Raw genomic sequence first — 4,963 nt, forward strand, 5'->3', positions numbered from 1 at the left:
TTCACGAACCAAAAAATCCCACACACGGCTCTTGCTCAGCAGCCTCTGCTTTCATTTAAATTGGCAATTGTCTTTGTTCATGAAAATATGTTTCTTCATGTTTGCTTCAATCGTCGTCTATAGGGCGGCAGATATCGAGGCTGTAGTCACTCAGGTTCAGAAATATGGTTGACCGGGTCTTTGGATTACTCAGTCCTTCCATCTGGACCGACGCATGCTGTCCGTCCGTCCGTCTGTCCGTGTGTCCGTCCGTGTGTCCATCATTGCAGGTAGCGGTAGACTTTGAAGCAGTGATTCCCGGAGTCTGCGACCACCACGTGTCCGTCCGAGGTGAGGGCCAGGCCCTGTGGACCGTAGAGCGGGTCGGCAGAGGTGTTGATGTAAGACAGGAAGGAACCGCTGCCGTCAAACACCTGGAGATAGATTGATTAAATACTGTATTAACAGTTTGTAAAAAAGCACAGAGAGAGAGAGAGAGAAAGAATGTAATTCAAAATGATTCAACATTTTTTTCCAAAATAGCAGATGCACTGTCCAGCTCGCAGCGATTTTTGAACAGCCAACGCTAAAATCTTTTAATTGGTATTTTCTTTTTACCGTCATCATACAGGACCTGTCTGTCTGTCTGTCTGTCTGTCTGTCTGTCTGTCTGTCTGTCTGTCTGTCTGTCTGTCTGTCTCTCTGTCTGTCTGTCTGTCTGTCTCTCTCTCTCTCTCTCTCTCTCTCTCTCTCTCTCTCTCTCTCTCTCTCTCTCTCTCTCTCTCTCTCTCTCTCCTGAGTCCTGGTACCTGTATGCGGCTGTTTCCCCAGTCGGCCACTATGATGTTTCCGTTCACGTCGACGGCGACTCCGGTGGGAGCGTTGAACTGTCCGTTGCCCTCGCCGTTGGAACCAAACTTCAGCACCAGCTCGCCCTCTGGCGTGAACACCTGGCAACAGAGACGGTCGCAGTTCAGAGCAATTCAGTTCAGAACGCTTCATTCATTGGCACACAGTTATAGTAGAGTAGATGCTCTGTGAAAGGGAGAGGACTTTTACTATTAATTAGAATCACACTCGTGTGAAGTGAGGGGCTGCTCTTATCGTCATACATCACGTGCATAGGCCCTCAAAAAGGAGTACAATGGGGACAAGGCAAGAAAAACCCAACAACGAATAGATACGGCAGATATAGCTTAGAATCTCATATGATTATACATTTTCAACATAAAATGAAATACAAATAAAACAGTCCTTGCACCTTGACGGAGTGATTATGAAAGTCGGTCACTATGATTTCATTGTTGTTGTTGACAGCTGCAAAGTGGGGACCTGGAGTCAGGAAGACAAGAGGTTAGTTAGATCATTACCTTCTCATGCTTGTCACCAGCAGCATGAATACACTGAACAATGGCACCAATATAAAAGTGGTTTAATATGACTTACGGGTTGCATTAAATGCAAAAGCTAAAGTTAACCTATTAGCCCTTACTCTAAAGTAAACATTTATCTTAACGACTTAGACAATTAACTGACAATTGAAATAAATGAGCAGACAAAATGTGAACTGTCTGGAAGCTTATGAAGTCTATACTCTCCTGCTTGGATGAAATGTGTTTACTAAAGAGCTGGACAGATTGCAGACCCCTGTTATTGAACAAAAACTATAGCAATGACTACTGATCAAAATATTAAGCTTCAACTCTTTCACCAAAAACATTTAGTTTCAACCATAAAATATATAACTTACACTATGCTTTAAACTTATTGTAATCGCCTACAGTACAGTACACTACCTGCCATTGTTGATTTTGTCGACTAATACTATGAAAAATGTTCGTTGTACCGAAAAACTAAATTAAAACTAAGCCATGAGAACTAAGACTAAATATATTGACAATTTCGTCAACAAATAAAAACAAGACTAAAATGTTAGGGAGGGTTAATAGTGGACAAGAGATCCAGTAGAACTAAAAGACAAGTCATTTTATGCTTGGTTGCATGCTGAAAATAGCAGATCTACAAGCTCGCAATGCGTCGACGAGTTGTGAGCTTGTAGATCTGCTGTAGTGTTGGCTGCCAAAATCAACACCGCTACCTGCAAACTGTTTGTCGCCGTTGCCACGACTGCCGAACTTGCTGAGCAGCTTGCCAGTGGGCTGGAAGATGAACACGGTGCACGCCTTGTTGTCGACCACGATCACGTTCCCGTTCAGGTCCACGGACACGCCCTTTGGCCCCATCAGCCTACCAGAGCCCAGCTTGGTCTGACGGGCATGCAGTGTAGAGTCAACCGAGGAAAGACAATTAAGTCATTTATGAATTCTGAATTGCAATTTTGGAAAACAATTTAGTTAGTTAAGAAAACAAAAGTTGTGTGATTGAAACATTAACACGGTTTGATATACAGTTATACAGAAAGGTATATAGTATAAAAATGGTTAAAGTGGTTACACAGATGCTTTCACGATTTTACTGTAGTTAAATCCCCTCTAATTAATTACACCTGCGTCCCTCCCAGATGACACGGCAGTGCCTTGCACAGGTTGTCACCAGTGGTGTAAAGTGCATTTATTAAGTACTGTACTTAAGTAAACCTTTGAGGGTTTTTTCTTTTTACTCTACTGGAGTATTTCAAATTCTCTGTACTTTCTGTATAGGCATACTTTACTCCACTACATCTCAGACACAAATATATACTTTCATATACTCCCCCCCTAGGGGTCCCCGGGGGCCACTTTGGGAACCACTGTCCTACATCGCAGTATTTACACTTTTACTCAAGCAAAACCAATGTGAGTGCTTTTTCTTTCTCGCTGACCTTGAACTTGCCCTCGCTGGAGAAGATGCTGACCCACTTGTTGTCGTAGTCGGCGATGATGATGTCACCGCTCGGGTGCACGGCCACGCCCGTGGGGCGCTGGAGTTGCCCCGGCGACCGACCCCTGACCCAAAACGGCTCCTGAACTCCCCCTCGTTGGAGAAAATCTGGGCACCGACACACACACACACACACACACATGCGTCGCGACGCATTGTGAGCTTGTAGATCGGCTATTTCAAAAGATTTTGTACACATTCTGAACTTGTGAAATGGGACATTCTGCAATAGGACCAGTGCTTTTACTTTTAGTAATTTGAGTACATTTTGATGCCAATACTTTTGTACATTTTGAATGCGGGACTTCTACTTGTACCGGAGCACATCTTCATTACAGTGTTGATACTTTTACTTAAGCATTTGAGTACTTTTTCCTCCACTGTGTTCACACCTGGACACACTGATTGTTGCTGTCAGCGATCAGTATCCTGCCCGTAGAGGAAGTGGCCACGCCCTGCAGGTTGGTAAACTCTCCTTTGTTTCTTCCCTTTGACCCTATACGACAGACAGAGAGAGAGAGAGAGAGAGAGAGAGAGAGAGAGAGAGAGAGAGAGAGAGAGATGAGAGAGAGAGAGAGAGAGAGAGAGAGAGAGAGAGAGAGAGACAGCCAGGAAGAGAGAGAGAGGGACAGAGAAAGGAACAGAGCAAGTAAACATAAGACAAGAGTGCAATTCTTTGGTCACATGTAGTGGTTCTCAAACTATTTCATGTCAAGGACCCCCACATTGACACGTGTTTGAAAATATATGCCGCCAGGGACCCCCATAAAGATTTTTTGTAGACCACCATTCAATGGCATTTATATCTCTGGAACCCCAGTTTCTATTGTAAAATCAATGTTAATTTAACTGCAGTGTATAAAGAGTTACAGTCACATGAACCATTTGGTTACTAACTACAAACTCAAAGTGTTTTCAGAGCTTGTTAATCTGTTTCCTGGTCTGGTCGCTCATAGACCCGATTGTCCAGCGGAACTATAGCTATTCAGTATTCACTCCATTTTCATCAAGAAATTATAATTCCATAATATGCAAACATAATTACCTCCGAAAACCTGGCCAGTAAAAAAAACACGTTTTCTCTCTCTCTCTCTCTCTCTCTCTCTCTCTCTCTCTCTCTCTCTCTCTCTCTCTATCTCTCTCTCTCTCTCTCTCTCTCTCTCTCTCTATCTCTCTCTCTCTCTCTCCCTCCCTGATCAATTGTGTCACTGTGCGTGGTCGTGCAACGTACAGTTTAAACCACACCTTTGGGAAGGCCTTCCAAAATACAAAAATGTAATACAGGGTCCCGAAAGGAGCTATATGTCGCCATAACCTGAGTATACTTTGACTAACTACTTATTCTGAAGTGCCTAGCTGTTTCCTGCTGTTACTGTAAATGAAACAAAATCTATTGGATACTCCTCCTCACCGATCTTGAACATGAGGTCGTCCTCGATGGGGTTCTGGTGTTTGCGTCTCGGGGTCCCCAGGGCACTGCTGGCTCTCTTGGAGCCCTTCTTCTTCTGGCCAGGGGACTTCCCTCGTCTCTTAGCCCCCTCGGAGGAGCCCGTGGACGTGGTGGCGTTGGCCGCGGAGCTGGTGGCTGTGGTGGTTGGAGGGGATTCCTGAGAGAGAGAGAGAGAGAGAGAGAGAGAGAGATACAGTAGATCAGGTTAGAAACAAAACACAGTCGTGAACAATGCAAGCTACTTTTTAAACGTAACCAAACAAAAATAATTGTTCATTACATACTCTTTAGAGGGAGAAAGAAGAGTGTGCAACATTGTGCGTATATGCACGATAGAGTACACACAAGCCCCACCACACACACACACACACACACACACACACACACACACATGTGGACGCACGAACGCACAACTCACCTCTACGTCAGCTTCTGACATCCTGGCCACGTTCAGTTTAAAAGGACTTCCTTTGATGTGCTGGTCGTACAGCCTGAGGGCCAATGAGAAGTCTCCTTCTTTAGGCACTATGTAGAGGAACTCATACGTCCCATTCTTGTGATCCAAGATCTCACCGTCTACTATACTACCATCTGGAGTGAACACCTGTGGAGAGGGGAGAGGGGAGGGAGGGGATGGGAGGAGAGATTAGACAT

General features: G+C 44.6%; 1 pseudogene across 1 annotated transcript in view; it reads right to left on the reverse strand.

The window, feature by feature from the left end:
• Positions 1-260: 260 nt before the first annotated feature.
• Positions 261-4,963, reverse strand: part of LOC308335496 (tripartite motif-containing protein 2-like) — a 9,189-nt pseudogene continuing 4,486 nt past the window's right edge. The window contains exons 6-13 of the transcript in view: positions 4,728-4,913; positions 4,271-4,466; positions 3,252-3,355; positions 2,801-2,967; positions 2,078-2,246; positions 1,241-1,311; positions 789-929; positions 261-413 (exon numbers count right to left, since the gene is read on the reverse strand). The product of the transcript in view is annotated as a tripartite motif-containing protein 2-like (transcript). The remainder of the gene's footprint in view (positions 414-788; positions 930-1,240; positions 1,312-2,077; positions 2,247-2,800; positions 2,968-3,251; positions 3,356-4,270; positions 4,467-4,727; positions 4,914-4,963) is intronic.

Source organism: Protomyctophum bolini (assembly GCF_963924005.1).
Source record: "Protomyctophum bolini genome assembly, chromosome: 20".
Classification (NCBI taxonomy): Eukaryota; Metazoa; Chordata; class Actinopteri; order Myctophiformes; family Myctophidae; genus Protomyctophum; species Protomyctophum bolini.